The sequence below is a fragment of the Gracilinanus agilis genome, chromosome 3 (assembly GCF_016433145.1).
Source record: "Gracilinanus agilis isolate LMUSP501 chromosome 3, AgileGrace, whole genome shotgun sequence".
Classification (NCBI taxonomy): domain Eukaryota; kingdom Metazoa; phylum Chordata; class Mammalia; order Didelphimorphia; family Didelphidae; genus Gracilinanus; species Gracilinanus agilis.
This window is the reverse complement of record NC_058132.1, coordinates 141,466,882-141,483,933: the sequence shown is the minus strand read 5'-3', so window position 1 is coordinate 141,483,933 and position 17,052 is coordinate 141,466,882.

The following is a 17,052-nucleotide window of genomic DNA, read 5'->3' as shown; positions in this document are numbered from 1 at the left end:
AGGGAGGGAGAGAGAGAGGGAGAAAGAGAGAGGGAGAGAGAGAGGGAGGGAGGGAGAAAAAGAGAGCAAGACTGAAGTGGAAAGAGCACTGAGTATGGCATTAGAGACACCTGAGTTCAAATCTTACCTCAGATTCCTGGTTTTGGACTTGTATTACTTAGCTTCACCATACTTCACTTCCCTCATCTGTAAAATGAGTGGCCTCTAAAGTCCTTTCTAGCCCTAACTCTATGATCCTGTTTGTGAACATGTCTCTTCCAATAGGATGGAAGCTCCTTCAGAGTTTGGATTAATTTTTTTCCCTTTGTATCTCCAATGTTCAGTGTCTGGCATATAGTAGGTGCTTCATGGATGCTTGCTAATTAATTATGTTTCTATTACCAGAAAATCTGTCTAGATTTTTCATTCAAGTCTATAGCCAATGCAGTAGTAATTAAAGCAGGAATTAAATATGAAATTGATTGATTTACCATTGCAGTGCTGGAAAAAAATGCCCCAAGCATTGTCTGTCTGAAGAACTCTACCTCTCACCCATCCCCTGCTGCTATTTTTTTTAACACATGTCAAAAATCACAATTTAAAAGCCATGTAAAGCTAATAGGGTGCAACTAGCTCTGGCTTTCCCTGCTTGTCCAATCTTGATCATGGGAAAGGGAATATTTTCCTTTTACAGTTAAATAGCATGCTGCCAGAAGGAGCTTAATTACTGAATGATAAAATTAGAATGTTAGAACGAGATAGTCAGATGAATTATAATTAGTTGTGAAGCCCTGACTAGAGAATATCAAGCAGGAAACTCGAGAACAGCAGTGGGTCCTTGAATAATGGTGGGACTGAATAATGGGGATATTGAATTTCAATCTGTGGTTCCGGCTTTTTCCTTTCCCCTTTGTGCCCTGTGGAATCATAACCAGTCCTGCAGCAAAATGAAAAGGTATTTCATTCTATGAAGAATTACAGAGTGAAAAAAGGATATATCCATAATATTATGCCTGACCTTTATAGAAGGACTTGAAAACTTATTTCTTTTGCCATATTACTTATTCATTGACTGTACATCCTGTGGATGCCATACCCAGTAAAGAGACATAGCAACAAAGTAAGAATGGCTTGTTACTACTTATTGATCATCTATAGCTACTTTTTTTTATTCCACTGTATTTTACCATAGGGATCAGAGGTTCTAAAAGAATCTGCTAAGAGAGGGGCATCTAGGTGGTCTAGTAGATTGAGAGCCAGATCTGGCAACAAGAGGTTCTGGGCTCAAATCTGGCCTCAGATACTTAGTAGCTATGTGATCCTGGGCAAGTCACTTAATCCCAATTACCTAGCCCTTTCCATTCTGGATTGATTCTAAGATGGAAGGTAAGGGTTTAAAAAAATTCACTAAGAGGGACCCAATGGCTCACTCCCCAGAACGGGCCAATCCAGATACCACCCTAAACCACTTCCCTTCAATGTTCTTATCTTTAAAATAGAGACCATAATGCAAATGGTAATTATCTCCTGAAGACTTATAGAGGATAAAATGAGGTAATATGCAGAAGTTTAAAATGTGAATGCCTCCTTTTGGCACTTAAAGTTCTTTATAATTTAGCTTTAACATCCTTTTCCAGCCTTCTTACCCCTAGTCTTTCATAAACTCTACAGGCCAGCCAAATTGGGCTTCTTAAAGCTCCTCATATCTGGCACTCAACTCATATATCCAATCAGTCAGAAAATATCATTTCTACTCATGCCACATCTCTCTCATGGAATTCCCTACTCTCTACTCCCACTCATACCACCATCTTGGTTCAGCCTTTATCACCTCTCCCTGTGTATTCTGACAATAACCTCCTAGTTGGTCTCCTTTAATCTATTTCTTCCCACTCCATTCTCTACAAAACTGCCAAAATGATTTTCCTTAAGTGTACATATGTCCATGTCTCTCCTCTTCTCAATAAAGTCTAGTTATAAGGTTCTGTTTTGCTTCTACAATTAAACATTAAGTTCACTGCCTGGCTTTTAAAGTCTCTTGAAATTTGGCTATGATCTATCTTTGCATCTTTATTATATACTCTCCCCTTCCTTCACAGTATAGTCTGGCCAAACTAGACCTCTCTTTGTTCTTCATACATGAAATCATTTCTCATCTTGGTGTCTTTACACAGATTATTTCCCCATTCCTGGAATCTCTAGATCCAAAACAATTATAGCTGAGGCTTCCCTTCCCTGTAACAACACTGTCAAAGTATGACTTCTCCTATTGTATGTGGGCAGCTTATAGGGAAGTGTCCGATGACATCACCCTAGGTCAGTATGGCCCACCCCTCCTGAAAGTGGAGAAATTTCAGATAAATGCTCAGCACCTCCCTCTCTCTCCCTCTAGCTTATCTCACTGCTTCCCGTTCTGCCCACCATCTTTTTCTCCCCTTCTGCTTTTCCTTTCCTTCCCTCTCTTTATGTCCATCTCTCTCTCTCTCTCTCTCTCTCTCTCTCTCTCTCTCTCTCTCTCTCTCTGTCTGTCTGTCTCTCTCTCTCTGTCTCTCTCTCTGTCTCTCTGTTTCTCTCTCTCTCTGTGTCTCTCTCTCTCACTCTCTCTCTCTTTCTTTCTCTCTGTCTCTGTCTCTGTCTCTCTCTACACATACACACACACACATCATCTTGCCATGTCAATAGTCAACAAACATTTATTAAGCACCCATTCTGTGCCAGGGACTATGTTAAGCTCTGGGAGATACAAATAATGAAAAGATAAACAAGTCCCTGACTTCAAAGAACTTAAACTCTGATAGGAGAAGATGATACACAAAAGGAAAAAGAAATAAGTTGAGAAGTCCACCAAAAGGTACCTAGCCAGGGGCAGCTGGGTAGCTCAGTGCAGTGAGAGTCAGGCCTAGAGACAGGAGGTCCTAGGTTCAAACCCAGCCTCAGCCACTTCCCAGCTGTGTGACCCTGGGCAGGTCACTTGACCCCCATTGCCCACCCTTACCAATCTTCCACCTATGAGACAATACACTGAAGTACAAGGGTTTAAAAAAAAAAGGTACCTAGCCACTTTGGAGCACAATATTATAAAATTGAAATCAAGACAAGCTGGTGATGGGAAATGAGGAGTTTAATTGGAAAGTTCTGAGCCCTCTATAAAGGAAAACTTTATAGAGGGAGGAGCTTATTGTTTTTCCCTTTATCCCTCGAAGAAGAGAGAAGAGACAACTAAGGATGCTGAGGAGATGTTGAACATCAAAGCAGAATTAATTTCCATGCTAACTTGGATTGTATCTTTTGTTGTAGTCGTTACCTTTCAAAAAGAGCAGAGTGATCTTTCGAGTCAGAATAGCCCTTAAGCCTCTGTTTTATGGCATTTTGTAGCTACAGGAAGGTTTCAATGTACGTCTGAATTTATTTTAGAGCTTCCTAGATTTTATCATGGGAAGGGACCTTAGAGGTAAGAGTCCATCACACTCAATTTAATGAGCTTCATGAAGCTTATATATGAATTTTTCACTTATTTGGTCCAGAGAATATCAGTCCTTGACACATTGGAGCAATTTATATTTCAACATACGGTCAGTGATCCAAGTTTTGTGGATTTGTCTAACTGCCTTGAAAATAATTTTTATGTATAATGGGTCTAATATTAGAGCATCCTTGCTCTTTTACTTACTTCAGTGCTGTTGAGGGAAAACTCAGGGACGAGGGTCTAAGAAATTTCTACCTGACTGTGAAGGGGAAAGGTAATTATACTTTGTGACAGAGCAGCTAGTATGATGGATTCAAGATCAGGAAGACTTGAGTTTCATTCTTGCCCCTGGTACTTAGCCCCTGGCACTTAGCTACCCCTCTGAGCCACAGTTTCTTCATCTGGAAAATAGGGATAACTAAATGGATAGCACTTAACTTGCAGGATTGTTATGATTTTCAATTAAGATAAAATAGGCCAAAATCCTTTGCAAACTTTAAAGAACCATATAAATGGTAGCTTAATATTGATAATCAACCAATAAGCATTTATTATAAACGTACTACATGCCAGACAAATAAAAATCTCTGCCTTCAAAGAGCTTTCTTTCTTAATACACACATATACACAAGATATGTATGCACATGCATGTATGTATAAGATTAATACCATAATGTTTTGCATGATAATACATGTATAACCCAGCTCAAATTGCTTACCATCTCTGGGAAGGGTGAGGGGAGGAAGGGAAGGAGACAATTTGGATCATATAACTTCAGAAAACTTATGCGGAAAATTGTTATTATATATAATTGGTAAAATAAAATATCTTTACCAAATAAAAAAATAATTAAAATGTGTACCATATATACTACATTAATCTTGATGGAGAAAGTACTAGCATCTGGGTAGGTGAAGAGGGAAAGAAGAGATCAGGGAAGGTCTCGTGTAGAAGGTGATATTTGATTTGAGCTTTTTGTTTTTAATGCAATTTTATTTTATTTTCATAAAGGTTCACATTCTCTCCTCCACTGCCACTCTTCTTCCCTTGATCTGAGCTCTGAAGGATCATAGTCCATCAGTCATTCAGTCAAAAGCACTTTTGTAAGCACTTATTATGTGCCATTTGCCATGGTAAGTGTTAGAGATATAAAGAAAAGGGGAAAAAAACCTGGCACCTTTGACAGCATGTTCTAATAATAATTGTTATTTTTATTGTCTTTGAAAAGTAGCAATATGTGGAGTCTTCAGTACAAAGTGTTCCTGGGCACATCCATTGTTTTGATTGGGGATAATCATTATACACAATCTTGTGCTATTGTCCCTTCAATGTCAGTTAGCCAAGATTACATGGTAGTTCTGTCTCGTTTAAAAAGGAGACTTTTTTCAATTTTTGTTTGTTTGGATAAATAGGGGCAGGTATTTTCCTTATCTGCTCACAGTGCCCAGGACAAAGCCAGACGTCATCTAGGTCAGAGATGCCTAAATGGTTTGGTGTTATGCACCTCCTTGGCAGTCCAGTGAAACCTTCCATAGAATAAAATTCATAGATTTACAAAGGAAACTAATTGTGTTAAAGTAGTTAACAAAACATGTATTTAAAAAGTCAAATTCACAGACCCCAGGTTAAGAACCTCTCATCTAGGTCTCCCTCTTGAGTAACTGCACAGAAAGCATCCACATGCTTCACTTGCTGTTACAGAATTCTGGATCATTGAGTGAGGTATGAAAATCCAATTTTACTCTGGACAACACCAAAGCACACTAGATTTATATTGATTGGAGGTATGCCGACTGGCTCCCGGGCTCATATGTATATGGTAGGCAGGTACATTTTTCATCTGTCGAAGACAGGCAATTAACTCTGTTTGTTCGAAAGAAAATTAGAGTCTGAGCTGCAACCCGAATCTTCTACTCTTCCCCCACTACAAGGACTACAAGCTTTCAGACAAGGGGGTTCTTTGGTTTCTCCAAGTCCTGGCATTTAAAAGTCTACCTTTCTCTATTTTAGATGGACTCTTTATGCACTCACTTTCAAATAGCCTATTAAATATTTAAAGCTCTAAGGCAAATATATGTAAAGGTCCCAGGCATTTAGAACATACTAATTAAAGGTTATGATGAAAAGAGAACAAGGCTAGGTTATTTGATGGACAAATTCTGACAAATTTTCATTCTAGTTAGTATTAAATTTAGATGAAAATAATAATTTACAAAGCATTTTCTTAAGCAAGGATAATTTTTTATCTTTTTCCTCTCTCCTGCCTGGGAGTTGTGACAAAGAGAGCTTGAGATTTCTAACATTTGGGAAGTAGTTCTTTTATTGGAAAATGATAGTCATAATATAATGGAAGGCAGACTGACTTCAGCAGCATATAGGCTTGGTTCAAATCCTGAACAATATGGTACAATGCAGGATTTGGAAATAGGAGGTATGAGTTCAAATCCTAACTCTCCTTAAAACTTACTACCAGAATAATCTGGGATAAATCATTTTACCTCTGTTAAAATCAACTTCCTCATCTATAAAAAAGAAAGAGTTAGACTATGTGACTTCTAAAGTCCTGGTCTCAAATCTATGATCCTATGATTTTGGGCAAATCACTTTATGCTCTTGGGCATTTCAGTGATTTATCTTTTAAATGTGGAATAAAATAAGAAGATAGATATCAAAGTGCATTACAAACTTTTAAATATTAATTATTTATTGACTCAAGGTAAGGTTCCCTCCTCCCACCCCAATATGTAAGTATGGTCAATTTTTAATTATTCATTCTCATAAAGGAGAAAATTAGTGCAGATTATAAGCTTGTTTGGATTGTAGAAAAATCCTGATCTATATGCAGGAAGGTTTTTAAGTACAATCGGCAGAGCCTTGAACCCCTTTGTAAGCAGAAAGAAATCTTTCCACTGTGCATTATATTGATATTCCTGAAAGGACTCCTGACCACCCATCTGGAAAGTCAGATTTTTCTTCTGTACAAAGTAATCTCCCTGGATCTATCTCCCTGGATCTCAAGCATCTTGGCTTCTCAGGTCTTCTCTGCCAAGCTCATAGGCTGTACCATCCCACCAATAATCTTGGCTGTAAGGTCACTATGGCTCAAATTACCAGTCTATGAGGATTACCTCCTCCACCTGAGGAGGTTAGAGACAAAATGAAAATAAACATCCCCAGGGCCATTTCTCAGAGTCAGGGTAAAAGAGAAGGATGTAGGGCTATGAAAGCCCTTCCTTTCTCACCAGTTCAGTTCAGGGCTTTTGCCATGGGTTCATGTCTTCACCTTCTGGATCTTCATTCGTTACTGTCTTAGTAAATAAGAGCTGTCCAAAAAAGAATAGTAGACAAAAAGATTGTCGGGGAAAAGGACAACCAACTTAATCTTGGCAGTTTTAAGGATGCAGATAAACAATCAAAGGAGTGGTAAGAGATGCAATGAAGCTTTATATTGGGCAAACTGGGCATGATCATAAAGTCCCTCAATGGCTTCTCCATGTTAGGAGACCTGGTCATGTCTATAGAAACCTGGGTTATAAAAAAAGGCTTAAAAAAGGAAAAATCTGACCCTAAAAAGAGATTGTATATCATCACTGACTCATGATTATTTTCCCACTTTTAGAATGAGACAAAAATATAATGAATAATAGAACTGAAAGTTACTGATTTCTTCTTCCAGGTGCTAGAAAATACATACTGCCAGATGGAAGAAGCATGAAGCATTTTGGGAAAGGGCAGATTTCTATTTAAAGTCTACAAGTGCCAGAAATCTGTCAGAGGAGAGGCAATATGGATTAGTTGTAGACAGTTGGCCTTATAGTCAAGATCTGAGTTCAAGTCCCAGCTCTCATACACATTAGACACGTGATCCTGAATAATTTACTGAGCTTCTTAATGCCCCAGACAAAACTCTCATCTTTTTAAATTGCCCAAGAAAAGCAACTCCATGGTAGTAGGATTTTTTTATCAAGACTTTTCCTCAAACCAATAAAACCACAAGTTTATATCCCCCAAATTGACAGAAGAATATGCCCAATCCTTTTGAGCCAGGTCTTCACAGCATTAGAGATTTGGCCATTTTCGTGGTACCATTACTCAATCAATTTCAGTCAGACGGACTTGTTGTTGGGCAATGGGGAAAAATTACTGGATATGAAGTCAGAGAAGAGGAGTTCAAATTCCATCTCAGCAATTTACTCCCTGTATGACTTGAGGAAGTCTTTTAAAAAAACACCCTTACTTTCTGCTTAGTAACAATTCTAAGGCAAAAGGGTAAAGGCTAAGCAAATGGGGTTAAGTGACATGGCCAGGGTCACCTAGCTAAGAAATGCCTGATGTTATATTTAAACCCAGGTCCTCCTCACTCCAGACCTAGTGCTCTATCCATTGTGCCACCTAGCTACCCCTTGAGTAAGTCTTTGAACCTCACAGAGTTCCATTTTCCTCAGCCATTACATAAGGGCTTAAGAGAAATAGGATGCTTGCATGTCATTCATTTATTCACTGGATATTTGCTGAGCATCTACTCTATTCATTGTGCTAGGCATTGTGTGGGATATAAAGAAGTATATGAGCCTAGGCAGTTCGGATGCTCTGGTCATTTCATGTTTAATGTGTGGATATGTATTTATGTGTATTACCATACCTGTATATGTGTAAACACATGTGTGATGTGTTGCATATACATATTGCATACATGCATGGATACACATGTTAAGTATAAAATGACCAGAGCATAGAGACAGCTGGTGGCAAAAAGGACAGAATTCTGGACCTAAAGTCTTTAAGAGCTAAGTTAAAATTCTTCCTTAGACACTAAACAGCTATGTAGCCCTGGAAAAATCACTTCACCCCTATCTGATTCAGTTTCCTGAACTGTAAAATGGGGACAATAATAGTGCCTACATCCAGACTTGTGAAAATCAAGTGAGATAGAGAATATTTGTAAAAAACACTCTGACACATAGCACTAGAAAAATACTTCTTCTGTTCCCCATCTAGAACACCTCTAAAGGTCTCTGACTGCTCTAAATCTATGATCTTACAACATTTACAATACTGGTGAGGAAGACCTTTGATTTCATTGGCATGGGGAACTCCTAAAGAAGAAACTGCTCTAACCAATGCAGATTGGTTCCTGTCATGTAATTTGAAGGTTCCCTGGGCACTGGGAAGTGCACTTAGCTCTCCTTGGTGCTGAGACATCTCTCCAATAACAATAATGAATATGACATAAAATAACAATAATGATAATGCACATTCCTATATCTTTCAGGAGCCTTTAAAGTTTTTGGTCCTATGAGGTAAATAGATTCAACATTATCACACCCCTTTACAGATGAGAAAACTAAGGCTTAAACAGTGTAAGTGTAAGTGTATGTGCCCATGGTCACATAGCTAGCATATGTTGCAGGTGGTGTCAAAGTTGGGTCCTATGATTCCAAATCCAATACTATTTTCATGATCCCATAGTTTAGTGGGGAGTAGAGTGGGGGACAAAGAATGGGACTGAGGAGAAAGGGAAGGCTTCCTCTTGTCCTTGTTTCTATAGGGAAGTCTAGTAGAATTGTGGCTTAGAACCTCTGAGGGGGAAGTATAGGGTTGGTGGAGTAGATTAGAAAACTCTGCTAATCTGTGACTCTCCTTATTGAAGAAGTCTCTCTGAGGTTGCAGTCAGTGGCTGCGGGAAGGCTGTCTAGGGCATTTAAGAAGTCACTTGGGTGCCTGAATGGAGAACTATAATCATCTGAATATTGTTTGGACACAAAAGGATCAAAACACTCAGGGTAGGTATGTAAGCACAGTGTAATGATAGCTGTAAACTTCAATGAAGCCCTTCTTAATAAGAATTAGGAAACCATATTCTGGAATGGCTCTTTAAATGCAGATTTAGTGCTCTATTCAGAAAGCAATCTGTTAGGTTCATACACCAAGCAGCTGGTCTCCTAAGACTTGTAGAAAAGAGATTTCCCCAGAGCGAGCTTCAAAATATCTCCTTAGAGTACCTCAAGTCCCCAAAGAGCATTTGTGTTTTTAATACATAGAGTGCCTCTAAAGCTTAAAATGTGGCATTTAAAAAAAAAAGAAAATAAGATTTAAGGAATTTAAGATTAATGAAAGAGCATGTGTGGTGTTAAGTTTAATTGATTTTCACAAATTTGTTTATACACACTTAATAAAACCAATAGTGCAAGTTCTCATATCCCTTTTGGAACTGACTTAGGCAGGCACCGAGAGACTTCTGGACCAGGATGCTCCCTTAGGGTCTAATGAGAGAAATTTGTTCAGTAGGAGCCAGTAGCTAATTCATCACTCAATAAGTATTTACTGAGAGTCTGCTCTATGAGTCAGCATTTATTAAGCATCTCTCATGTCATGTTTTGTAGTAATAGCCTAACTTTGAAATAACACGATGAGCCTCTTCCTTTGCACAAATAAATCCATATGACTCAATCATTAGGAGAATAATGAATTTTAACTTTGTCCTTGAAAAATGCCACTCTTGAGAGAAGTGGAGTCAAGATGACAGAGTAGAAGGAAGAAATGGAGCCTGATCCCATAATTATGGGAGGCATGTATATAAGCATAGGATTTTATTCTTTTTAGTCTAATTTAATATTAATTTCTAACTTTTCTTTAACTAGTAAATTTGACTAATTAAGAACTGATGACTATTTTCTGTCCATTCAGAAACATTGTTTCATTTTTCAAGATATGTATTCTTCAACATTCTAGCATTTTTCATTTATTTTCTTGAAGATATGTATGACAGAGAGGTATGAAACTTCTAAGATTACCAGTCTCTAGCCTCTTTTCCTTTTGGATTAGGGCCATATTTTCCAATGTCTTTTTGATCATCTTCTACTCTATCTACTTTTGCATTAAAGTCATTGAAAAACAAGATAGATAGATGGAAAAATATAGAGACAGTAGAGAGAGAGATGCATCTATATGTACATATGGATATATATTTAGAGAGAGAGTCTGGGTTTGAAGAGTTTGTTAAATTCTTCATATAATTTTTCTATCTCTTCATCATCCCCTTCAATAGATGATGACTATGGTCATCTTCGTGGTGGTCTTTTGTTCTTAAACAATGTTAAAATTGCAAGGGAAAGTGTCCAAAGCTTCTGTGAAGTCATGTTTCTTCCTGTCTTTGAGCATAGAAAGAAATCAGATGTATGATATAGTGATTGAAGTGCTGTATTTGGAGTGAAGAAGACTCCTACATGCAATTACAGAATTAAGATAAAATTGGATTTTTTAAAAAGAAAAAAATGAATCAGATTTGCCAACATTTCTAAAGAAAATTATTTTTCTCATTGGTTATAGTTGAACCATCACATCTGGACTCAGCATCTCAGTACCCAATATACCATATCAACAAGAAAAAATGGCACTTTAGAAGATGAAATTGAGAGGAACAGTTCAACCTTTCAAAATACATACAGAAGAAATACACATTGGAAGCAACACAATTTCAAAGACATTAAAGGACTGGTTTTTAAGATAATTTCAAAGTGAAAGGGAGGCTCTAAAAGAATAAAAAATATAAGAAAATTTACTTATACCAAGAAAAAATTGCCAACTAGGAATTTACTACTACCATTCCATATAGCTATGTAACAAATACATGGATATTTGTCTTAGGGGCAAAAATGTGGACAATGATCACCAGTTTTTTTCTTCCTTCTATAGTGTTAATAATGTCTTCTTGATACTTAAATGATACTCTTACTACTTGATACTATTATTTTAAGAAAATTTCTGTGGTCTGGTGCTAGTCATTAATGGTTGGTCTGGAGGGAGTGGGCACAGAGAGTGAGAGAGACAGGTCATAAAAGCTGCTGAAAAAAGTACAAATGCTTTTACCTTGCCCTTAAAAATTCAATAAGATATCATGACTATGCATAAGGACTCACAATCTGAGCCTTGATTCAAGAAAGGGGATTGCATAGAATTTGACCAATCATTTTCATAGGAGCTCTTTACTAGTCATATCTCCCCATATTGTACATATAATTTGGTATCTGAGATCAATTTAAAATCATATGTATAATTATTATATGTTATTTTTGTAGTCTTGGCTCATTGTTTGAGCCTCACCAGATGTTTTTGGGTTCTAATTCTATCTTCCAACATTTTAGCTATCGCTATGCTATTCTAACTAAATGCTAACATTTATTTAACTTGAAACTTTACTAAGCATACTACTTTTGGTTCTCACAACCACTATATTATTTCTATTATTTGTTATTATCCAAATGCTATTATTATCTCCATTTTACATATGTGGGAACTGAAGATGAAAGACTTTAAAAAAATTTGTCCAGGGTCTCACAACTAGGAAATATTAAAGGCAGTTTTAAAAACAAACCTTCAAAGCAAACAGCTCTATCAACTATACCACACTGCTTCTTACTCTAAGCCTCCAGACACGAGTTTCTTCTTTATTCATTCATTTAATGGGTCAGTCAATCAGTCCACAAGCATTTATTAAGCACTTACTATGTGCCAGGTAGTATAGGGTTTTGCTTTAAGGAAGCTTCTGGTCACTCCATCTAGTTCATTAAATACTGCCAGCTTAAGATTTTGTCCCTTTCTGATGTAATTTCATTTTAAGAGAACATTCTGGCTCCCTCCCCCCATTTAAGGGAACCAGTAAGGATCTGGCACATATGCAGACATTATTGGGTTGTTAAGATGTAGAGACATGTTTCTGGAAGACTAGAACAGGTATGCACACTTTGTGTTGTTCTACATGTGCTTGGGAGGAGCATTTTCCCCTAAGCTATGTAGCTGTAACTGTTAATGTTGAAGTCAGTAAGTAGCCTGTCTCAGCACTTGTGGGGGCTCTTGTTGCATTTACATGGGGTAGAAGGGGTATCTTCATTCACACCATCTGGTTAGCAAAAGGGCCTTTAGGTTCTCCTTCCTCCCCAGTCCCCAGACCAGGCAGAACCAATAAACATATTTGTTTATTCTTTTTCTGTACTAGGGAGCAAACTTCAGGATTATTTTTCAGGACTTCTGAGCCTTGCTCTTCTGTTATACACATTTAGGTTTCCTGGACTCTCAAATCTCCATGGCTTCCACTCCAGGGCCAGATCTGACAGCTTGACTTCCTGCTCCTAGAAGAGATAAGAATGAATGAAACCAGAAACATAATCCTTGCCTTTGGGGAACTCACATTCTTTTTTAAACCTTACCTTCTGTCTCATTATAAGTTCTAAGCTAGAAAGATAAGGGCTAGGAAATAGGGATCCAGGATCACACATTTAGGAAGTATTAGAGGCCAGATTTGAGCCCAGGTCCTCCTGACTCTAGGTCTGACACTCTATCTACTATGCTGCCTAGATGATCCTTAAGAGTTCACATTCTAAGAAGGCAAATAACATGTAAATAAGTAAGTTCATATATGGTATGTGTGGTGTAAATGGAAAGTTGTCTCGTAGGAGTTTCCTTTCTCTTCTCTGCACATATTCTTCGTTGAGATGGTACAGAGGACAGAGTATAGAATTTAGAGTCAAGAAGACATGAATTTGAATGCTGCTTCAGTTGTCTGACTCTGGGAAGGTCACTTAATTCCTTTCATCTTCATGTTTCTCATTCATAAAAGGGAAAAATAATAGCATTAACCTCAGGAGATTGTTGTGAGAAAATATGGGTAAAGCACTTTGCAAACCTTAAAGCACTATAAAAATGCTAGCTATTATTATTCTTATTCAGATACTTCTTTGTAGTGGTATAATAGTATTGCCAAGTTTGGCTGTTTTTGCAAACTAATCATTCAATTCCACATGATCAAGGCAGAGCAATGTAGGACTATCACTTTCTCTTAGCACTGTTAAAAGAAAAGTGTTCAGCACCATGGCCAGTGATCATGTTAAGGTGACCAATAGAAGAGGAGCCTCCCTAACCATGCTACACTGAGCTACTATTGTGGAAGCATACCAGAGTGGTGTTAACACTGATGACTAAGAAATCCATCAGACTTAGCTACTCTCAGCAATACAAGGATCCAGGACAATTCTGAGGAACTTATGACAAAGAATGCCATCCATTTCCACAAAAAGAACTGCTGGAGTCGGAATACAGATCAAAACTTGTGATTTTTCACTTAAGTTTATAAGGGTTTTTATTTGGGGGTTCTGGTTTTATATATGATTAGTCTCTTACAAAAATGAACAATATAGAAATATGTTTTGCATGATAACACATGTATAATCCAGATCGAATTACTTGCCAGCTCTGGAAGGGAAGAGGGAAAGAAGGGAGGGAAACCATTTGGATCATATAACTTTGGAAAGCTTATGTGGAAATTTGTTATTACATGTAATTGGTAAAATAAAATATCTTTATTACAAAATTAAGAAAAAAGAAAACTATCGGTTGGTTCAACAAACACCTTCCTATGTGCCAGTCTTAGCCACTTGTGCTAAGTGTTGAGAATAAAAAGGAAGGTAAAAGATAATCTTTGACCTCAAGTAGCTTACATTCTATTGTGGGAGAAGACATGCTAGCTATAACTGAAATGAAAGTAATTAAGTAAAGATAAGATACATATAGAATGGGAGGAAAGTAATCTTGAAAAAGGACAACATTTGCATATAGGAGGGCTGGGAAGACCTCCTGCAGATTTCGCTGTTCAGTTGTTGAGTCATGTCCAATTCTTTGTGACCTGCTGTGACCGTAGCACTCCTCTTTCCTCTACAATCTCCTAAAGTCTGTCAGATTTCCTGTTTGTTGCCTCCATGACCCTATCTATCCATCTCATCCCCTATCATACCCTTCTCCTTCTGCCTTCAGCCTATCCCAACATCAGAGGCTTTTCCAATTAGTTTTGTCTTTTCATTACGTGGCCAAAGTATTTAAGCTTCAGTTTCAGTATTTGTCCTTCTATTGAATAGTCTGAATTATTTTCTCTATATTTTGATAAATTTGATCTCCTTCTTGTCCAAGGGACTCTCAAAAGTCTTCTCCAGCACCACAATTAGAAAGTGTTAATTTTGAAGTGCTTACCTTTCCTTATAATCCAACTCTCACAGCCATGCATTTTGACTGGAAAAACCATGGCTTTGACCATACAGACCTTTATTTGACAAGGTGATGTCTCTGCTTTTTACTATGCTATCTATAGAAGGTAACATTATATGTGTTTGGGTTGGATGCTGGGATTACACATGTAAAGGGAGACAGCACCTGCTCTCAAAGAACTTACATTCTACTTAAAGGTTAATAATGCTTACATATAAGTAAATATAGTATATATATATATGTATATATATATATATACAAGTGATGGGGGAGATCAACTAGAAGTGGGGTAATCAGAAAAGGATTTTAAAAGGAGATGACACATGATGTAGGAAACCAGAGTTTCCAAACCTCCTGGTGACAGTGAGAGGAAAGAACATTTTGGGCAAGTGGAATAGTATGTGCAAATGCACAAAGATGAAAGATGAAATGTCATGTAGTAGGATTTAACAGCACTGTCTCCCTATACTTCCAACTTACTTATAACTTCATTGAGGTATCTTGATGATAAAATCCTAGAATTCTATATTGTAGGAATGATATATGAGCACTTAGAAAAAGAAATGGTGATCACTGGGAGCCTTCACAAGATCATAGGATCATAATTTAGAGGGGAGTCATGTGGTACAACTCTCATATTACAGATGAGGAGACTGAATCTCATAGAGGTCAAAGTGGCATGCCCAGGTTTCTTAGTCAATAAAGGTAAGAAATACAATGTGAATTAATGTTCTTTTTCACTCCAAGTCCAAATAAATCATGGCATATGAATATAATAAAGTATGACTATACTATAAGAAACATTAACTATAATGAATAAAAGGAAGCATGGCAAGCTCTACCAATGTAAAATATGCATGAATTGATATCAAGTTAATGGAGCCAAATATATATATATGCATATATATACACACACATATATATATACAATAACTATAATAACATAAATTGAAATAACCACAAAGTAACCAAAAATGAATTTTGCAAAATTAGAAGAACAAATATGGCCCTAAAGAAGAGATATGAGAAGACACTCCTATCTCATTCCTTTGCAGAAGTAGGAGATCTATTGGTGTGGCACATTGTTTGCAGTTTCAGATTTTTTTCATTGTATTAGTCAGCTTTGCTGATTTTTTTGATCTACTCTTCTGCTTTTCCTTTTTTTTTTAATGTTATTTAATATATGGGATCACTCTCTGGGAGAAAGAGGGAAGAATACTGGGGCAAATTCTAGTAATGCAAAAAATAAAAGATATCAACAGAAAAAATTTTTTTCAAAAAACAACACTATTTTCCTATATGCTGAAGAACTGAACAGAGGTCAGCAAACCTTTCTCCATTTCCTAATTTGAGAAGGAGAGTAAAGAGCTTTCTCTTGTTTCCCTTTTCTATGGTTAGTCTTTGAGATCCCAGCATAGAAAAGGGGAAATACAAATAATTCATCATAAATGGTAGGTATTCTGTATCTTATGTTGTACCCTTTGCATGATAGCAAAGGGCCAATAGCATGGAATGATGAAGGGATAATTCTGCTTGAATCAGCCAGATGAGGCAGTTGAAGTAAGGTTCCTTTGATTTTTAAAAAAATGCATTATTAGTTTTCACATTTGTATTCTACACAACAGAGCTGAATTTCCACTAACATTGATGTATCATGAATAGTGGACTTTCCTTTGTTTTTTATAAGATCATAGACATGGAATTTTAGACCCAGATGGGTCTTGGAGGACATCAAGTTCAACTCCATTCAATTTACAGATGAGGAAACTGAGGCTAAGGGTACACAGTGAGTAAACATCAACAAATGGGATTTTAACACAGAGCCTCTGATTAATATTAATTAATCCTGTCCTCTGTCTAGATTTTACTTTTCCTGAATCCAAAGAGAAGCTATGATTAAGTAATCTTTCTCTTTTTCAGAAATTAGAGTTCTCCATGAAATGAACTAATAAGGATAGGAAATGATATAGCTTGACAGTAACTAATTCTAATGATAGCTTTCCCAAGAGGACCATGCAAAGCCTTGACTATACCTACTTTAAAACTTTTCCTTTGTCATTTCATTTGTAGCTTCTGCTTTTTAATGAGGAGAGATTTCTGCTTAGGGAAGCCTGTCTTCCTTTTCCAAACTAGCCATGAAGTTTGCCTTTTCTCCCTCTCTGCAGATTAAAGTTGCTCTCTTCTCAATGAGTATTGCTTGCTTAATTATTGTTTTCTCCAATTTAATTGCTAGCAGTAATATAACTCTAATGTGCTTGCTAATGGGCACATTTCATGGGGTTATAAGCCTACAGACTTGCAAGAGTATTCTTTGATTATCTATCTGTGCCATTTCAGTAGAGGTGTTAGCAGTTTAACACCCCATGTTTCTGTCTCCTGAAGCTTTGGTTGCATTACTTTAAAATGGATTTGCATATCCCATTAATTATAGTCAGGCTACAGTGATTTGAAAGAGCTTATCTCTGACTAGAGACTTGCAAGGTTATGGAGAAATTTGTAGAAGGTCACAGAGACTAGAGCTGACTGATGGCTGGCAGTGCCAAACTCTCGGCTGGGTAAATTTGATGAGCCA